Below are 21,588 nucleotides of genomic sequence, written 5' to 3'. Positions count from 1 at the left end.
AGAATACAAAGGCTACACTTGGAAGGATTAAGTATCTTGTACCAGTGCTGCTGAACTCTGAGTTTAAACATAGTAATTGTGTCAGCTTTTAATTACACAGTGGTCAGGTTTGTGAGACATTTTTTAGGGTTTCCCTGACTGTTATGTATAGTTCATGAAGGCCCCACCCAGTTTTCCTGCAGACGAGAACTTCTTTCAGGGGCCCAGAGGGGGGAAGGTTAAGGTCCTCATAAAGCTTTGCTCAACTAAAATAAGAGACCAAGTGGCTCCCTACACCTTTTCCTCTTTTTAAGCCCCCTTCAGTACATTTCACAGTGGTGTCTGGGAGAACAGGAGACATCGCAAGCTCTCTGTTTAGTCTAGAACTTTCTTTGGAGGGATTAGCCCACTTCCTGCAGCTTGGCCAGCGGCTGAAAGCCTTCAGGATGGCGAGGAGGGCATTGATCGTTCACCATCATACCATCTGTTCTTAGCTGCCTTTTGGGATTAATGATTCACTCCGACAGCTTTCCTCTGTGGATTTATTGACCACATCACACAGTCATGTGACAATGGATTTTATTATTACTCAGCTGAATAATATATATTTTTAAAATCCTTGGGTTTCTATAGCTTTTGCAAAACTATTGACAAATATCAACTTATCTGTTTAAATTCACAAACCATCACTTAACCCCACACTTGTGTTTTAAACTGCACTATTACTTGGGTTGTAGCTATTTATTTGAACAGTTTGATTCATGGTATCGCGCATGTTGTCCACTGTAATGCACTTAGTTGTTTTGACGTTATTGTAAAATAAACCTACCATATCTCAATCCAAATGGTCATGTTTTCCAATATCAATATAATTGATTTATTTCTTTTTGAAACAATTGTATAAAGCTATGTCGATTTGATTAACTGTCTCAGACAGATCGGTCTGGTTGGGTCGTAGGAATATAAATTGATTCATCCATTAGGTTGACTAAATACTACAATTAGTAGTAATACAACTAGTACTGAAATTATTTAGTTACAGGGTAGTTAAAGGTTTCTTCAAGACTATTTAAATAACAGTGTGGTGTTTGTCTAACTGTAATAGATTCATGCTCATTCAGAGGTCCTTCAAAAAGCCTTTTGGGTGTTTGGAGTAAATATTACCCGTTACTGACCTCCTGGCAATAGAATGCTGTTAGAATGCACACAACATTTTTGGTGGAACCAAAGCATTGGTACATAGAGAAAATGTGACGAGTTATGCTTAATGAGGATTGAGGAGAAAGAAATGTTGGGCTGCTTTCACTAACCCCATACTGATCAGTAGCAAAAGTTTAGCTGAAAGACTTCAGAATATCAGAAAAACAGACAAGTTTCAGGCGTTCTCTATTTGTTTGTATTTTTTGTCCCCTTTTAGGAATATAGGCATGTAAATGCTTTGTTGCTTGTCATGCACTATTATGTATGGCTGCACAAAAAAAGTTGCATATCTCATGATAATCTCTTAATTTTGTTGAGCTCATTCCCAGAGGTGCTGCCAATGAACAATGAAATGCTGCTCCTCTTCCCACATTCCACGTGGCTCCACTGGGAAGTCTAATTAACCTCTATTTTATGTACATCCTGGGCTTGCTGATGGTACTCCACAGAAATACCGTCTTGCATAGAGCCCCCCAAGTACATGATTTGTTTGGAGTGGGTAATAGGCTGTGAAGTAGAGCGCAGTGCAGCGTTGATCTGTGCCAGCCAGGTCTGTAGAAATGGAGGGACAGGTGCCAGCCATCCCTGGAAGGTGCGGTACTTAACACAGTGCACTGGCTTGGATGGCGTACAACCTCAGCCCCGTGTCACAGCCTTTAAGAGCTGCCAGTATTCTGTTGCTCCAGCCAAGGAAGCTTTTAGTCTAGTAATAGAGCAGTGTGTGTGTTTGTGTGTGTGTGTGTGTGAAGAAGGTGTAGCTGAAAGGTAGCAAAAGACATGTGCCTGGACTCAATTGCAGACCAGTAAGACCACTTTTGGCAATTCACTTCACTCTCTTTCAGCTCCAATTCTATTCTCTGTCACATCAGCAGTGTGTAGAGTAGGGGTGCAGAATGTGAGGAAAACATGCAATGTGTGATATTATTGATCAGTGTTGAAATGGCAGTATGACTTGCAATGCATGGAAAAATAGCAAAACAAAAAACAACCAATACATAATTTACATTTTACAGCAACAGTTTTATGTAATGTAAAGTCAACATAGCTTAAATTGTACTCCACACGACCCTCGCTTACAAAAAAGGGGTTCATCCAATTGGTCAAATGCATAAAGGGCTCTATTTTATTTGTTAAATACTTCAAATTGCCATAAGATTTCTTTAGCATGTGTGTAAACATTTATGGTAACCATTTATCGCAATTTACGCTTGTCTTTTTCGGTTTGCACTGGCTGATATTCCGACGATGATAAATTTATTGTGCAGGCCTAGTGCAGAGGCAGGGCAGAGACTGAACGACTCTTTCTTTTTTTGCCACGTTCACTCAGTTTTGAATTGATTTCAAATGAAAACATTGATTCGCTACCACCTGTAGTTACTTGTTTTTATGTTTTTTGATTAAAATGTAAGAGGAGCGTGTTGGTCAAGGCCAAATGGCTCAGTCACCATTGCTGCCAAGTGGAGCCCTTGTCTTTTATCCCCTTTTTTTAGACGTCAAATAGACAACTGAATAGGCATTTTTAACCTCTTAACTTTAAAGTCTGCTGCGCTTTTAGACTTTGTGGCAGGGAGAAAATAACCCATCTGAGAATATTCAAACTTGAAGTTGTTGCCTCTAAAACAAAACCAAAAAATCCCCAGTGCGTTAGAGCATATATTTTCCTTAAGAGGCTGTTCGGAAAATATCTAACCATTACACTTGTATGGGTGTTTATTTCCCTGTGGCTTCTTTCACGTTGCTTTTGGTCACCAAGCTGCTTTCCTAGACTCCTAGAGATTAAAATAGAAGCTGAGTTTAAAACTTGGGTTGGTCACCGACTGCACTAAGGGTTTATTTCTTTTGAACTTTCTTAGATTTAGTATGTGCAGAAAAAGTGCCCTAAACCCAGTAAGGTTCTTAAAGTTAAACAAACAAGTCCTGTTGACACAGACCTCCATGAGTTCCCAAATTCTTTCCAACATCTTCTTTTACAGAAAAATAAGCGTAATCCAATCAAAGCCACTCTTGGTTTGTTTTGTTCTTTGCCTCTTTTGAATCTGAAGAAAAGGGAGTGGCCAACTGCAGATTCTGTTGTCCAGGCCATAATGTAGCACTGTGGGTGTTTTTGAGGTCATAAGCATCGACATTCCTGAGTTCAGAGCACTCCAAAAGCCAGACTTTTACGTCTCCAAACCACCGCCTTTCTTTTTCTTTGTGCTAGAATTGAGTGTTTTAGGACTGACGCTGCAAAAAAAAAAAAATCACCAAATACTTAATATGGCTGCTTTTAATAGAAACTGCTTAGTGAGGGAAAGGAAAAAAAGTCGCCATTGCCACTTCCTCAACCAATTTAAATAATGTGGAGTTTTGTGGCTTTCAGGTGGTTGTGTATTTTACACAGTGGTTATGCAGAAGGACACGGCCATGCACTGATTGCTTGTGCCAGCAAGGGGGAGCCTGAAGAAGTTGATGCATTTCTGAGCTTTTGATGCATTAAAATGCTGGCAAATGCGGCATGCATTCACACTTTGGGTCAGTGAACATCAGAGGAAATGTGGCTTCAACCAACCTATTTGTCTTATCAGGAGGGGTGAAAACATAAATAGTTGGATGGAAAAAATATAAAAATTAACAAACAATGCCCCTTTGATTCAGATCTCTTGTATGTTTTTTTTTATATCACAAAATAACTGGGATAATACTTCCAGTTAAATTAAATAGTGACTGCTCCATTTTTAGGATGCACAATAAAAGTGTCCAACTTGCAACCTTCAGTTGAAATCCATTCCCTTTCCCATTTAATGTCTTGGTGCGCTCCAATCCGTACCAACCAGATAACACAATAATCCATTTCTACTGCATTCTGTTGCTTTAGTTTTGCCCGTGATCAAAACTCTACTCTAAAAGTCCATGTCATGGTATGTTAGCAATGTAAAAGAGCCTTCAAGTGGCTTAATTTCCTTTATCCAGTGTCTCTGAAATATGGTTATTGCCGCATCCAAGTCAGTTGGATGCGAAAGCTGCGGGACTGCCTTCAAAGGGAAGGGAATCGTGTCTTCTGCCACGTTGTGGTGTGAAAATCACACTGGGAATGTGCACAGACACGGATCTGATATTACAGGCGTCCATACTCTTCCTTCTATCTGACGCTTGCAGGCTGCATGGCTGGCGTGTTGTCTCCTGCACTCCGATTCCTGCAGTGCCAGCGCCTCAAGCTGCTGCTGTCGCATTCTCCTCCAGTCTCTGTAGGAAACAAGCCCAGTTGTTTCTTTCCAATAAACCTAGTTAACTCTTGGCCAAGCGCTTCTGTTTTCTTCTGCAGCTGTGCTTTAAGGTGCACTTATTGTTTTGAATGGTCTTCCAATCTGTTGTTGCTCAAATCATTCTTAGGTGGTACAGCACCAGATTTCTGAGGTTTGCTTTGCAGTCAAACACGAGCAGACTGTAAATGACCTGCCCTGGTTTGGGAGAGTTGGGTGCAGGCCCTACACAGGCAAACTTTTTGACTGCAGACAGCCTCAGACAGCATAGAGGAGCTGATGGATAAATGAAAGAGTTTCTTTCTTAGTGTTTTTCATAGGAACAGCTCTTCATCGCCTTGTGTCTGCATGTCTTGAATGCTGATGCTACAGTGGCTATGAATTGAGCTGTGGAGAACTTTGCTAGCAGCAGCACTGCAGCATTGTGCTAGGAGTCTGTAAAGTGGGTCACCTCCTCTGAAGTGCTGAAGCTTCTGTTAACTCTCAGAGGAGGCGGTTTGAACCTGGAGGAATCCGTCATGGGTGGACATACCTGTAATTGTGACTGAACACGTTTCTGTTTCGAATGGAGAGATCGAGTGTGTCAGGAGTGTAACAACACACAATGACTGAATGCTGTTTACTGCAAAAATCTAGAACATTTTAGAAGCATTGCAGTATAAAAAAAGTACAAAATCTTAAACACACAAAGGCATAAGACACCAGAAAAGTAAAGGTCAATAATTTTACACTAAACCAATGGAAACCAGGAGTTATACATACTGATGCATTACAGAGAAAAAGCTGTTAACAACTCCACATGAAGACAGAAGTGGAGTAGAAATAAAAGAAAAATATCTGCTGCAAATTAATTCAGAAGGAATACCAAAGATGAACACAAAGAACTGCACAATTAGGCCACAATCATTCAAAAATAACACGTGTCTTAGTCAGAACTACCCTTACTAGTTGATACGAGCAGTCTGCAGGTGAAAAATTGGCAAACCTGTGGAGGGCATGCAGGTGGCCCACAAGAAATTTTAGCACCGTAGACCTCACACTGAGCTCGTAGAGCAAAATTGTGTTGTGCACTTTTTTCTCTGTTGCTGTTGACGAAAACACATATGCAGGCATGTATGGATTTTTCAGTTTTCTTTTTTTAACTCTCCCATAACCTGTGCATTGTGCAAAGGGACCATTAGCGATATTCAAGTGATGTGCTTGCGTGCTTCGTGTTTGGATCATGGCGGTTGGAAATGAAGAGATTAGACAGTGAGATTGTAGTTTGTGTGGGCTTCCTGTGAGCACCTATGCATCACCTGCACACTCTGTACGTGCAACATTTGTGCACACTAAGTACAGAGCCAGTGCTTGCAACTCACTAAGGATAAGTGTGCCGCAGGGGCACCGCATGATAGCATCACCTGTAAGCCGCAAGTGTTTCTTACTTATATTGTCCGTACAAATGCATTATAATACACGTATCACATGCGCAACAATCATACCTTTCATTTCAAATTTCATTGCTTATCCTAAGTTTGAGACTTCTTTGTATGAATGTATTACTGCTGATTGAATTATTTTGTGCATTTTTCTTGCTTTGATTGCTTGACATAAACCATTTTACATCAAAATCAAATCTAAAATTTTCATGGCGTCCCCCAAGATGGTCACGCAAACCACAAGGGGACTGCAAGACACACCTACGGGCCACTCTTGTCTACAACCTCCTCGTGCGTGGACAACCCAAAAACCTGCAGCACCCATACAGGTGCATGTGACGAAGGCATTAAGAAAGTGATCATATGCAAACTCCAGCTTACCGGTAAAAAAAAACTATAAAAGAATCGTTAATGCCACATTTACCTAACAAACCAAAGGGGAAAAACGTGTGAGTTAGTTGCACGGAAAACAGCACATGTGCAAAAAAACCTTTTTCTCTCTGTGCCAGATGCATTCAAAATTTCAACAATGCTCCATTGCTTTAACTGTACATCCAATTTACTCAAGTGTATCCCACTTATTTTTGGAAGTACAATATTACTCCTTGGTTGGTTTCATTATGAGGCAGCTGTAAACATGTTGTGGAATCCTTGTGGTTAATATGATGTTTTGTTTACACTGTTATTTTCCCCTCCATGAAGTTGCATCTTTTTTGTGGTTTCTGCTTGGCTGCTCTGACTGATGGGTATTTGGCTGCTCATGGGTCTTATTGTCCTCCCTGGCAGGCAGAGCCACCTTAATTGTTGCATGCCTCTGGAACGTGCTTCGTTAATAGGGCTGTTAGGGTTACAATCAGTCAGAGCTGTAATTTTTTTCCCCTTTGCCGCACAGTCATAATAAGCCTTTGCTTAGTTTTTAGTGTGACCAACCATCTTGCTGTGGCCGCTGGATGCTTTTCGTGACTACGTTTTTTTTTTTTTTTAATCAAAGTGGTTTCTGCCTGTGATGTTGATTTTTTTTTTTTTTTTTTTTTATGGTGATAACAGTTTAGGGTGATTGTGTGAGGTTGATGCTTCACTGGCGCTCGCTTGCATGACAACGGATTTGATGAGATATGACAGCCTTGCACTCAGACATTTACAGGCTAATTTCTCAGACTGTAACAGCCTACACTAATTCATGGTAGATGAGCAGAAAATCGTTTTTATGTTGCTCCTGAGAGGCCTCGATAGGGGGTTTGGTTGTGTTGTTGCCTTTACTGATAGTGTTCTACTCAGGGAAAGTAGCTCAGTGAACCCTCAAAGCTGTTAAATCTCTTCGATACTGCTTAGGAATCACACAGGTAAAAGGGATTTCTGTCACCATGAGGCTTTTCCTGTAAACTTTAGGGATTTGCATAATGGGAGCTCATTGGCCAATCCATGGACTCCTGTGGACTGAACTGGAGAATACCGTACAAACGATGCCCAAAGGACGACTCACTGCATGCATCTCCACAAGTCTATAGATGGGATTTTGTTTGCTGGAACAGCAGTGGTCTAATACTTCAAATGAGTCAAAAATCCATGAGATGAATCCTCTATTGGCTTTTACTTTTTTTTTTTTTACTTACTACAAGTCCATTTTTGTTCAGCCAAAGAGAGGAGTTTTAACCAATAGTTAAAAAAAATTTTACACACTACTTTTGGCCTCCTTACTGCTTACTCTTTGTTTTGGCTTCAGAGCAAGTGCTGGAACTGCTGGCATGGAAAGGAAAACTAACAAGGGGAAATGTGAGCACCTTGTCACCATATGGAGCTTGGAATTCCACGCAGTTGCTGTCTAATCTTCACAGCATGTGTGGAATCTAAGGGCCTTGCTTTTTAGGAGAAATGGAGCTGTCTCCTCACTCCATAGCTTCTTCTAAGGTGTCAAGTAGCAACTGTAAACTGCAAGGGCCGATGGAGAATGGCTCATGTGTTGCAGGCCAGTCCTCTGTAAGTGTAAAGGCCCTTACACACCGGGACGAATATTCGCCAGGCGTTATTCGCCAGCGTTTTTCGCCACGTTATTAACAAACAAGGATGGGTGTGGTCTTTAAAGAAAACCATAGGGGGGCCAAAAATGTATAGTAATACATGTATATGATAGTGACAGGACCTAAGCAATTCACCAAAATGTGAACATGACTTCAAAACAACCAGAACGGAACAGAGAACATTTATTTAGAGGAGTAGCTCCTCAGATTCCTACAGGATGAGTTCATGCTCTTACCATCCCACCATTAAAGGCCCGTACACACCGGGACGAACATTCGCCAGGCGTTATTCGCCAGCGTTTTACGCCACATTTTTTGTGTTCACACCCAGGCGATTTTCGCTGACGATGAGCCGAGCGAACATGCAATTTCATTCCCTGACATTAGATGGCGCTTAATGTAAACAGAAATACTCCTGTACACAAGGTGGCGCTGCGCAACTTTACGCTTCTTAAAGTCGCTTTTCACTCAGATGAAGAGAGCAAGTATTTACGCGCTTGTCAGAATAATACAAAGAAAACATGAATATTTCAAGCACCAGTATCTCCAACTGGTGCTTGGTTCGGGGATATTTTAGAATGTCCGTCAATATTTCTTCGCGGCTGTGTAGACACTACTTGGCGTCTATCTTCTTCGCTGGTATGTGTGCTCAGCAAGGCAGTTTTGTTTTTGAGCGCCCCCAAGTTGTGTTTTACTGTAACTTCAGAAGCTCCAGACACGTGTGCAAAAGCGCCATTCTCATTGGTCGAATAGATTTCGACGCGAGGCGTCAAAAAACAAAAACAAACCCGAGGCGTTTTTTTTTTTTTTTGACGCTTTGACGCGTGGCGTTTTTTCGCGTCGGTGTGCACACTCTCGTTGGTGCCCTTTGTTTAGTCACGAGGCGTTAAACGTCGGCGAAAATCGTCGGCGAAATTTGTCCCGGTGTGAACGGGCCTTAAAAGTCCCCCTCTGATCATCTATTTTAAAATTATCCCATTTGTCTTTTAAATAAGACTATGTTGTTTTTTTTTTAGCCATAATAAAAAAAACAAAATCTGTCATTTTCTAGGACATAGTTTCCATCTGTTTACACTCTCTCCCGCCAGCTTACGGCCCCCCCGCACCCCCAACCAAACATCGGCGGTGCAACAAAAATGGCGATAAATATTGGTGCCATTCAGCCGTACAGTTTAGATCCAGACGCCAGCTGAGACGAGGAAACCAAAGACATACATGGATCTATTTGTCTACAACTAGATACATCAAAATGGAGCAGAGCAGGGAGCTTGTGGCCTGCCCAGCGTATTTTCTACGTAAAAAATACAATCTTTTTCAAAATGCAATTTTTGTCAGCTCCACTTCACACTCATTTGAATAAAGAAATACTCAGAATATGCAATATTGAGCTTGATTTTCTTTATATATGTCCTTCATTATCAGAAAATACATGTTAAAAAACGCCCAAAACAGGATTTTCAACAGTCTTTCAGTTGCTGCTAATTCTGTTTAAAAAAAAAAAAAATCTATTTCACGACCTTCAAGCAACAGCAAAGTGAACAATATCCAATCTCCACTCAAATGGAGGCGTTATGTGCCAGATGTGGCTGCTTTTCTCCTGTGGTGGAGTAAAGCAGCACAGTAGCTTTCTTGTTTCTCAGGAGGGCTTGGACATGTGAAATTATTTCTCTTAATTTAAGGCTGTTTTTTTTTTTTTTAGCAATTCAGTTATTTTCCTTTTTTCTTTTTAAATAGAATGGTTTATTCATCACTTCCAAATTCACATTTTGAATGTATTTTCTCATCTGTTTGATTTGCATAAGTTCTTGGTGCTTTTTCTGCCATTCATTCAATTTTCATATTGCTTTATTTTTTATTTTTTCATCTTATTGAATTTGATTGGCTTTATCCAAGTGTCATTTTTACTTTAGCTGCTTACTTCTGGCTGACGAGCAGCTTTTGCTCAACCATGACACAGAAAGCTATGGTCTCATTTTGTGGTAAATGGGAAAGTCAACAGTTTAGGCAACACGACGTCACTCCTGTTGAGAGATGTTGTTCATGTTGGCATCAGATCTGGAGCATTTGCATTTGAGCTTTGAGGCTTGGGGAGCAGCAGTTTGTGTGCCTCATATTGCAAAATCTTTAGTTTTATGTAGACAAAATATTTCTTGTCAGAATTGCCAGTGATTTGTATTCTGTTTGGATGCAGTTTTTCTTTAAATCCTTAAATGATTGTCTGGAACAAGTCATTCTCTGTCTGATGCATTCCACAGGTTTAGCTGAGGTCCTTAAATGCCATCAGTCTTTGTTCACTGAATCATGGACTGGAAAAAAAGAGTTTTCATCATCCTGAGATATTGCCTAGTTTCTTCCTCAGGCCACTGGACTAATGGGCTTTGGCCCATGGAATCCACTGGAGCGTTTTTCCCCTCCTCTTTGGTCCATTTGCTGAGGCCTCAGTGGGGCAGACAACAATAGGCTTCATATGAAATGTTCACCATGAAGGGGCATTCCAACGCACACTTTATCTCTGTACAACACTTTGCAGTTAGATAGAAATCTGGTTAGGCATTGATGCCACGAGATCCTCATAATTAGACTGACTAGTCATTTTGTTGTGGCACACAGCACATTTGTCTTCTCTTTTCTGTTTCAAGTTTTGGCGCATTGACACAAAGAATCCGTTTTATCGGTTTGCATTTGTGGTGGTACCAGCTAGGGATGTCCCAATCAGAATTTATTGGCCCCATTCCGAATTTGAGTCATTTGAGTTTGAGTATCTGTCAATACAAAGTCCAGATCCAATGCTTTTGTAAAAAAAAAAAGAAAATGATAGATTCAGGTTGGTCCCTATTTTTATTTCATTAACCTTCTTTTATCATTCAACACTTTAAAAGCGCACTTCTGTAAATTAGCTCTAACAATCAAGTAAAAATAAAAAAATTGTTAACTATTAATTATTAAAAATAGGTGATAATTGGTCATGAAAGAAAGTTTGGTGAATGTAGCTTCAGGATCTTCAGAACATTGATCTGCTTTTTAATTAATTATGATCCATGTTTACATGAAAAAAAAAAAAAAAAAAAAATTTCCCTTCTCTGCCTCTGCCGGTTCCAAGCCCGGTTTGAGAAGGTTGCGTCAGGAAGGGCATCCGGCGTAAAACATTGCCAAATTTACCACGCGACTTGTTCGCTGTGGCGACCCCTGATGGGAGAAGCCGAAAGTGGAAGTTTACATGAAAAATCCTGAAAAAATCGAATTGATTTCTTCCCCCCTGAAAACTAAGTTGGAATAGGACAGTCAGGTCATGAGAGAAAGTTTGGTTACTGTAGCTTTAGGATCTTCAGAGCTAGTGATCATATGTGATTCATATCTCTATTAAAAAATAAAAAACGACTTTCTTAAAAAATCATTGTTGTAGCATAAAAAATAGTATTCATAATTGGTTCACAGGTTTTCAAACTGCCCAAATATGGTTTAGGAGAAGCAGACCAGTCAAGTCGGATGTAGAGCCAGCACACTTTTTTGCACTAGAATGAACGCTGACTGTCAATGGTGTTTAATTGCTTTAGTCTTTTGACTACATTCTCTGAAGCCGGGAGGGGAATTATAAATACCGGTCAGGACGTTATTATTCCAAAAGTTGGGCGTAAAACTTTAAGACATGAACTTGGTTTGGTGGGTAAACTCTCCTCTGTTTTACTGCAAAACCGTCAGAACATACCAGAAATCAAAAAGGATCTTACAGGTTTCTTTTCTGATTGTATTTTCGTCTGTCCCTATTGTAAGTGAAATACCACTGGTAGCTGGTTAAAACATGACGGCAGGCAGAGATGTTTAGTATACAGCTTGTGTCACGGAAGACTTCTGCGCTTGAATGCTCACATTCCTGCTGAGGCAGGAAGGAAGAGGACAATGGTAAGGCCAAGAAGGGATGGGATTTTTGCAAGTATTGTGCTTAATGCAGTTGGTATCCGTCCAACCCTATAGTCTGTTTTTCGGCAGCGCTTTTGTAACCTTTGCAATCTTGTGTGAAGAACAAAAAGTAAAAAAATAATTTGAGGAAAATAAAACGATCTGCCCGAGGAGAACTGACAACCCTCTGGTGAATAAATGCATTTTCCCAGGCAAGGATTTGCATTCGATTGTTTGACTGCTTTCTTTCACCTAACCTGGCTCTGCACTTCTCTTTCTCTTGGAGGATTTTTGGAAAAACCTGTCTCTATTTAGTTTTGTCCTGTCTTTTGAAAGTATTCCTTTCTTTCTGTCTTCAGTCCAAGCAACATGTGTTCCTGGACACAGCTCCAGTGGGGTGATGTTGAGCTTAATGCACAGTGGTGGAAGTTTCTGAATGTGGCACCAAGCCTTCCCCAATCCTTTCCTGACCAAAACACTCTCCAGCACTGTCAGTCCAACTACAGCCACCTCACAACCTTCACTCTATTTTAAGCCATCAGACAGAGGCCCACTTCCCCTTGGCTGGACCCCACTCCAGCCCACACGCACTCTGTTTGGGCTCCAGCATGGGCCTCAAGACACCCACAAAAACAGCTCCTGCCAGTTAATACAGAGGTACTAGCAGAGGTAATCTCCCAGATGGTGCAGCTGTACTACACTTCTACCCAGATTGCAAGTCTGGAAGTGGTTTGGGTTTGCTTTATTGCAAAAATTCTCATTATTATCAGATCTCTCTCTATATTTATAAATATGTAAATATAAAAAAAAAGTCTGTTCCGATTTAAATTTAGAGACGTTTGCTCAACGATCTAGGTCAAAGCAGCTGGAAAGAACCTTTATTTTGGTAAATCTAAGGAGCCAGATGAGATTAAACTAATTTGTAGTGGCTGCACTCCATGAGAATTGTAGGTAATCAGATGGCTGGCATGCACCGGACATCCTCTGTCCGACAGAGACAAGAGCACACAAACCTCTGAGTGTTTCTGCGAATCAGAGCAGTCAGTAGACGGCGAAGTACAAATACTCTGCCAGCCATTTTGTCCATCTAGTCTTTGCTTTATTGACTACATTTGTGCTCAATTCACAGAATGTGTCCAAAGAAAGCTTTTGTTTTTTACATAATTGCATTCAAACTGCATGATTCACATTTCCCTTAGCTGGGTTGTGGATTCAAATAGTGATGACTTCTTATATGGAATTCTTGTAGTTCCAATGAACAATAGTCTCTAATGAAATCAACCCTAAATAAATTGTGTCTCTAGATGTTTATAGTAATTAGATTACCGTATGTCTTCCAATAGTAGCCCTGGCGTTTATTCCAAAAATGTGGCAGCCGGCCCGGTGTTTATTAAAGACAGGCGCCTATTGGAAACCGCCATTTGTTCCATCACAGAGAGAATGGTGATGGCTAACGGGTTCATTTTGTGGTGAAATTCGGTCAAAAAATGCAGAGAAAAACACCAGATGAACATTTCAGGGTTTATTTAATTACGACAACAATGTATTATGTTATGATTAGCGAACGTTTCTTTTCCCTTTAAGCATCGGCCTCTGTATCAAAAATCCTCTTAACTTTCATGCGGATCATTTTCCTGGAGACACAGGCACCTTTCTGTCTTTGCTCAATAATCCATGTTAAATCCAGTTCTTCCAATTTGTTGTTCACTTTTGCACCTCCACCACGCAATTGGTTAGCTCCTTTGTCTGCAACCGTCTTCTCAGCCATCTGCTTTTGGCTTTCACAGAAAAGTTTGGGATCCACTTTTTAAATCCAATGAGCATTTCTTGGTCATCGCTACCTGATGGCTACACTGGCTCAGAGACCCAATGTTTGCACGACTGTGGAGGGGGTTTCTTAAAGTAGCCTGGTCACAATTGGACCGGCGTCTAAAGTAAAGAGCACCTGTTAGACCTGGCATTTATTGGAGATCGTCGTCTATTAGAGTCCGGGCACTAATGGAAGATACTGTATATGGTAAACTTTTTCATGTCCCAATGAAAACCATGCAAAGTGTGTTTCAAAGGATTTTCACTACAGCTTTTTTTTAATTTGGCTTTATTTTTTTCTAAAGCCAGTGCTTCTAATATCTTTTGGAAAATAAAAAAGCTTGTTTCTAACACATTTCAAAAAGAGAAAAGTTTCATTCATGGTGTCAGATGGGAACTGTATATCTTTATTGGCTACGATATATCAACCTATTCCAGCTGTATAGTAACCTGACCATGTCTGCTGTTAACAATGTTACCTTTTCTTATACTGCTTTGACAGAAACTTTGGTGTTGGTTTTTATTTTCTTTATGTATTTTTTTATTTGATATTTTTTAATGGCCAATTGTCACATTGCTGTGACCAACAGCATGTCCAAAGCAGTAAAATTCTGTCTCTAAACTAAACAAGTTTTAAGAAATCTTTGGTTATGAAAGTACATTTCAGATAGTATTTTTGAATGCAGCTTTAACAGATCCATTTGTTGTGAGAGTCTCGAATTATAGTAGCAACTCTTGTTTGATGTCTGGGAGAATTTTGAAGGGCTGGGCTTCATTTCCTTCCTGTATGGTAATGCCGCCATCAGTAATCTGACGAAGGCCGACACACAAACTGTCCTGATCTTGTAATCTTCCAGTCCGAAGTGCCTGACCTGTCATCACTCCCTTCTCGGCTAATGGCTGTTTTGGGTGAAGATCCTGTTTACGGGATATTTAAATGTTCCAAAGCCTGCATTTCCTATTGAAAAGAAAACACGGAACAACAGCAGATAAAAACAAAAACAAAAGAGAAGCGGGTCATCGTGGGGTGAGCTGGATGGAGATATTTATTGGTGTGTTTGCTTGATTAAAGACCAGTTTGGAGGGGTGGGTGCATCAGATGTGGGGCTTGTAGCTGGTGGGGCCCACACTGAAGAGTGGCAGTAAAGTTAGGGTTAGTTAGAAGATGGTGGGAAAAAGTATATTGCCATTCATTAGTTTTACCTCCCATACACCTGCAGAACAATGCAAATATTCAGTAATATAGATGCTGACAAAGAAATGAGAAAATACTGAGACGGACAAAAAAGAGAATGTTCTTCTCATCCCGTTTGGAAACTTTGAAGAGTTTTCATTGTTGTAGGGAGGAGGGAGTAAAGCTGCATTCACACCAGCAGGTTTGATTCAATCCAGGGCCATTTTCTCGGAGAGTCCGCTTCATTTAGTAAATATGAAAGTACAGTATACGCAAACTCTGGTTTGGATCAAACAGGTGAGCCCTTGAGAGCGAGGGTCTCAGTTTACCTTTAAATGTGGTCTGGTACGTTTTACTTGTCTGTCTCCTTGATGTCAGATGAACTTTGTGAAGTGCAAATAGAGGAAGTAACCCAACCCAACCTCTTCACATACGTTCCCAACCCAAGGGGAGGAAATGTATGTGAAGTGAAGATGGTGGATTGACTATATGCAATTGTTAGAGATTTATACTCCTTCATTCCCCTCTCCCCACTTGGACGCTCTGATAACAATCCGATACATAAAATTCTAATTTTAATATAATGCACAATTATTTATGAATCTGTTTACTTTAGTGAATTTCTTGAGTGAATTTCTCTGAGTGAGATAAAGTTTAATTCAATTTAATTCAAATGCTGTACATTAGGGCTGCACGATACAAGGAAAACCTGCGATATGGGATATTAGAGATTAAAATTGCGATAATGTTATAATTTGCGGTATATAAACAAATAGCAATATAACCAAAAACATCATTCTGATTTAATTGCAACAGTTTAAAAATTATACTCCAAATGACCCTCCTCGACATAGGTGACAAACATCTAACATAATAGGCCTCCACCTGATTGGTCAACAACGTGAAGGCGTCCATCCGATTGGTCAAATGCATAAAGGGATTTATTTGATTCGTTAAATGCCTCAAGCTGCCATAAGATTGTTTCAACACATTTAAGGTTTACGATTTATTGCGATTTTCGGCGTCCCTTGCAATGTGGATATTGCAGAGCTGGATATTGCGATAACGATAAATTTGCGGTATATTGTGCAGGCCTACTGTGCATTATAATTGAGTAAAGAAAGAAATAGTCCATAGTGCAAAATTGAATATGTTAATGATGAAAGTTTCAAATGTAGCTTATGGAGGAGGTACAAATATGCATGATTGTCAAAGGACTTTGTGTTTTAGAGCCCATTTACTGACTGCATGTGAGCAGCCATTGACCTACTGGAGCTTTTTAGGCAGTCTGCTTCAGCTTTTGGCCCTCTTTTGGTGTGAGGAAAACCAAACCAATCCAGAGAAAGATGTGAAAATTATTGGGATTTTTTTTTCCATTTGAACCAATTTTACAGGACTATTTTTGTGTGAAAACAAGCTAAGTTTACTTACTTAACAAACTTTAAAAAGTATGCACTTAAACCCATCTTTGGAGCTGATAACTCACAAGATTTTTCTATGTGTTTATAACAGACTCTCTGGAGAGCTTTTCTGATGAAATGAAAATGAAAATCCTCCATTTTTGATGTGTTAATTTATCCTACAAATGTTTATGATAAAAGTCACACTTGCAGTGGATGAGCCACCACTTCAAAGGCTGCGCTTCCTCTTGGCATATGGTTGGTTTTGAAAATGTACTTTCCAAATAATTTAGCATGCAAAAAAGGCACACTACCAAAACTGCATTCAGATATTTGCCTAGTTTTAAATATTCAGAATCAGCTTGTAGCTTTGAAAAGCAGCTTAAAAGACTGTTTGTTTTTGCCCACTTCAGCTCCTCTCTTACAAACATACACTCATCAATTCAAACATGCTTTAAAAAGCACCAACACTTTTTTGGTGTGGCTTGGAACGTTATTTATAAGAGCATACCTTTTTTTTAGATTGAGGCCTCAATTTGACTTGTCATTTACAGAAAACTATTTCAAATCTAACACTGATTCAAATGTAGTCATTTATCAACTTTTTTGATCCGCTGGTTACTTTTTAAGTTTATTGCCGGTAAGAGTACTCATAAAACAAAAATACCCTTCAGGTTTTTTACTTAAAAAATGCTGCAAAATGGACATCTCTGTCTCTTTCACTCTTTGTTTTGGAGTGATGAAGAGGACATTGTGTCTATGTACTCTGGTTGACCTTCACATATCAGATGTGTTTGCATTTTGCAACTATCTCTGGCACGAAGCTCCTCCGACTGTAGAGAATTGTTCCCGGGGTTTTTAGTATCTTTCTCGAGGAAATGCCTTTTTAACTAACATGAAATATTTAGCTTAGCAGAAATAAAAGAAACCAAAGAGTCTAGTGTGCTATTTATGAACCATATGGTTTGGCAGCACATATAGTTAGTTGTACTTTTAAAATTATTGGCACTGTAGCTCTACACTCTATACAATGACTATTAGTGGGACATACAAACTCTAGCTTTGCAAAGTTTCTTTCTAGCAACACAAATTATATTCATGATGATGATCTAATAATTCTCATTATTACAGGGAAGAGGGCAGTACAAACTCTTAAAATTGAACCTAAGTCAATTCAGATCACACATGGAAGACATGAAGTAAAAACAGATTAACCTGGGGGGGTAAAAAGGTGAATGTTTCTGGATATCATCAAGTTTGGAAATAGTTTTGAGTGCAGCACTAAGAAGCCAAAGCGCTATTCAGTTACTCACACATGTGCATTCCTTTGCACTGGTCATGGCCTTCAGAACAGAGTTAGACGGAAAACATAAAACATCCCATTTATTTTTATTTGACAGAGCAGAAAATAATAAATTAAGTCTTTGGGCTGCAGCTCAGGCCTCCTGACAGATTTGTTCAATGGCACAATGGCTCCTTTTATATGGCACATATACAGCCAGCCTCACCTTATCACTTGACCCATAGGCTGTTAGCTGTAAATCCAGAGTTTCCTTCCTTGGTAAGTTCTTCCAGCCTGCCTTTGGTGTATAGCTCTGCTGTTGTCTAAAAAAATGACAAATTGTTATTCATACACCGGCACAAAGCTGTAAAAATATCCCCAGGACATTCTCCAACTTGTCTTACCACAAATTTATAAAGGCACAGGCCGTTATTTTGATGGACTTTTGTAGTCCTGTGAGTTGCTATTTTAGTGACATTTTATGTAATTTAGACTCCAAATTATGTTTTTTTTACCCGATAACACTGGAGCCTTAGCTTTAGCTCCAGTGTTGATGATCTTTGAATTACCGTAACTCCTCGACCATTCCAACAGATTCTGAAGCTGAGAAAAGCTGCTTTGTGCTGAAATGCAACTCTTTAAAGTAGCAAAGTATTTACGTTAGCAGTTGGCAGCTTAGCTCAATGAGCCTCTTTGAGCAGCTCTACAGCGCACAAAACAACAACAAGATATCAGCGATAACCAGCTTGTTTTGTTGTTATGAGACATGAACTACATAGTTTTTTACTTAGGATGGGTACCGAACCAAAACTCTGTGCCATGTTGCTGCCAGTATCATATAAAAACACGGATCGCGGTGTTTTGTAGCGGTCTCAGATAGGAACGAGTGAAGCATTGCCGCTGCGCAGCGGGTCATGCACGGAGCATCAGCCAAAATGCTGTCGGCAAAGCGGGCCAAAGTTCTGCGGAACCTCACTGCAATAGATCGTAGTTCAGCGACCTGATGGATCAGAGTGATGTGTACAACACTCTGAAAAAAGGCCAACATCGTGGCGATGATCGGTGAAATACGTGTTTACTTCTCCGTGTGAAAAAGTGGAGCTGCAGCGCAGACTGTCATGTAAATAAAGCACCTTAGCCACATTAAAGCGCTCTTCTTCACCCTGTCATACTGCCTCATCACACTTTAGTGTTTCTGGAAAGAACTGATGGGTTCTTTTTCGTTTTTTTTCCCTTCAGGCTCCCGAACTGTTTAAAAGTAATGGAGAAGCTGCATTAAGCAATGTTGTTAATAAACAGCACTTTATTTCATCAATTATACTATTAGAACCTTATTGGTTAAGGCACATTTATTCTTTTTATTTTTTCTTAAACTGAAAATATTTGTTGTAAAAAATCAGACAATGTTGACTGTTCCCTTTAAGAACAAATATATTTTAAGTTACCAAAATAAAAGCACTATGAATTTGCTTGGGTAAAAGCAACTTGTTTATGAGATACAGCTGCAGTGCTTAACATTGTGATCATTAAATAACATGAATGTCACCATTTTATTACAATGAAAGGTACATTTATATTCAGGTAGAATTTTTTTTCCAAGTCATACTCTTAAAAAAAGAAAAAAGTAAATGTCTTCTGGTACAATATCCCAATATTTATTGCATCGTGGCATGCATATTAAGATGCGTATCGTATCTCCTGACCCTTGCCGACACACACCTAGTGTACACAAGAGTCAGAGATAAGTCTGGATGTCAGTCAGGCTTTAACTGCATTTGCAACTTTTTTGTGACCTGCTACATGTGAGCCACATTAGAAGCGTTAGCCATGTTAGCGTACTCACAATACCTGTAAGTCCCAACCTTGTTTGCAACACGTAAAAAACAAACCGATACCGTTAAACAAACTTTACTGTGACTATGCTAATTCTCAAACCTTGTTTGTGTCAAGTGAAAAAACAACACAGTCAGACACCGCTACATGTGTTTACAATAACACTCAACCTTTTTTGCAACACGTAAATAACAAACCGATACTGTTAAAACAAACTTTACTTTGACTATGCTAATTCACAACCTTGTTTGTGGCAAATGAAAAAAAAACCAGAGTTCGACACTGCTACACGTTGACCAGGATTGCGTGTTTACAATAACGCACAACCTTGTTTGCAACACGTAAAAAACAGACCTATGCTGTTGAAAACCAACTTTACTGTGACTATGCTAATTCCCAAACCTTGTATGTGGCAAGTGAAAAAACCCCAGTCAGACACCGCTACATGTTAGCAGCGATTGGGTGTTTACAATGACTTCCACCCTTGTTTGCAACTGGTACATAAAACAGACTGACATTTTGTCAGAAGGCTGTCTACCTCACAAAATTACTTCAACATCAGTAAGCACAACCAGAATGAATCCACATATAAGGTGCTCCGGTTTATAAGGTGCTCTGTCGTTTTTGGAAAAAAAAAATTAGTGCACCTTAAAGAGCGGAAAATACGGTAAATGATTGCAGAATTTCTGTAGTTTGAAGAGCATATGTTTCCTTTTTTGCTGGCGACAGCAGCTGTATAAAAGGCTACTTAAAGTGGTAGTTTAATTTGCCCCATAGTGTCCTAACTTGAGAATCTGCGGTGACTTGTTCAGCCATGCCTCCCTCTATGCAGCATGCTTTTTGTCATGTATGCTGTAAAGACGTTGACTTGAAAAGATGGTTTGTATTGTTGATGTCCAAGACAAATATACAAATATATGTCTGTCCCTTGACCTCCAAGTCCCCCTCCCCATCCTGCCTCTTTACATAAACCCATTCAGTCCCACAGGAAAGCATTTGGTATCTGTCCCAAAACATCCAGAAAATAGCACTGAGCCTGTCTGTGGTCCCTGGTTTTTAACTGCCTCAGGCTTTGGTGTTTTCAACACAAGACGGTTGAGAATAAAATGCCAGTAATGGTGGAAAGAGAGGGGGTAAATATCTGTTAAATGAGAGACCCTGAGGCTTCACACACAGACAGTTCAGGATAAAGGATGTCAGGGGGACAATAAGTGTAGCATTTGTAGCCTGCCAGGAAGTGGAGCGTATGTTCCTTTCTTCCATTTCTTTACATTTTTGGTAGACCTCACATGAACTAAGCTCTGGCTGGACCTGTCGCAGAGCCCCCTCTGCATTTTCCAGACCCCCCCTTCAGTTGCTAGCAATTTGACAGAATTGTGCCGACAGCAATTCAGAGGCTAAGTTCAGGGCCGCAGCAAACAAGTCACCCTCCTGTATCGCCGCTTTACAGTCATAACAGATCCACCCCTGCCCGCGCCCCACAACCTGCCCACCGCCCCGTGATTGCTCCCAGCTCCTTCTAATCTACATCTGCAGAGCCAAATTCTTCTTTCACCCTGCTGTCCAAACAATCAGGCCCTTTCTCCAGCGCTCACTGAATCAGTTAGTTTGACAGGCTCCAGCGATTTCCCCTCCTTTGGGTTTGTTCTCTGCTACTAACCGAAGAGCTGGACTGCTTATTTCTCGCTGCTCTTTGGCCGAATGTGGCCTGTGAATTCCGTGCATAATGCGACTTTCTGGATGTTTAACTCCTGATCTGACTTCAGGCCATGAATTACAGGGAAAGCATATGTGGTATGTGACTGTGTGTGCGAACCATTTTGTATGTAATTGATGGCATATGTGATGAATTATCCAAGGTTACAAAACCTCTTCTGGTCAATTTGCATGAGAATATCAGCTTTTGCACATATGAAGGTGGTGTTGTTGTAGGGGTTCAGCTGGGGTCCTCATTCCAGGTCTGGGTGTGGAAAATATGGTCATGACTCCCCGCTGAAGTGATCCAGCATGTGTGCGGGAACGTAGCTAAGTTTTGTCCTGTGTGAAGGCGCTGTTGCAAAAGCAACAAAGGGCACATCGACTAAAGGGGGGGTGAGGGTGTCTATATGAGTGTGTGTTTGTGTGGTAGGGTCTGGGGAGAGGCAGAAAAAGCAGCCCTAAATTGGGAAACCAAGAGGCCGAGCATGAAAGTCAAGAAGGTTGAGGAAAAGCTCCTTTTTGGCTCGGGATGAGTCGCCATTGGATAGATTAAGACCCCGTCCTTCCCAGCTGCATCATTAGCTTTTTGGTGTGTTTGGCTCCTTCCACAGAGATCTAAAGGGTTATTGGATTTGAAA

The 21,588-nt window shown here is 40.3% G+C and overlaps 1 protein-coding gene across 42 annotated transcripts in view; it reads left to right on the top strand.

The window, feature by feature from the left end:
* Positions 1–21,588, top strand: part of arvcfb (ARVCF delta catenin family member b) — a 265,441-nt gene that overhangs the window by 136,554 nt on the left and 107,299 nt on the right. Inside the window, exon 1 of one of the 42 annotated variants that reach the window (XM_078952627.1) lies at positions 20,888–21,046. The exons of the other annotated variants lie outside the window; for them this stretch is intronic. The gene's annotated coding sequence lies outside the window, so the exon portion shown is untranslated. Of the gene's footprint in view, positions 1–20,887; positions 21,047–21,588 lie in introns of those variants that run through there. 42 annotated transcript variants of the gene reach the window in all.

The sequence above is a fragment of the Oryzias latipes genome, chromosome 9 (assembly GCF_053564925.1).
Source record: "Oryzias latipes strain Hd-rR chromosome 9, Olatipes_Hd-rR_3.1".
Lineage (NCBI taxonomy): Eukaryota > Metazoa > Chordata > Actinopteri > Beloniformes > Adrianichthyidae > Oryzias > Oryzias latipes.
The sequence above is the reverse complement of the archived record's forward strand: the minus strand, read 5'-3'. Positions and strand labels throughout refer to the sequence as shown.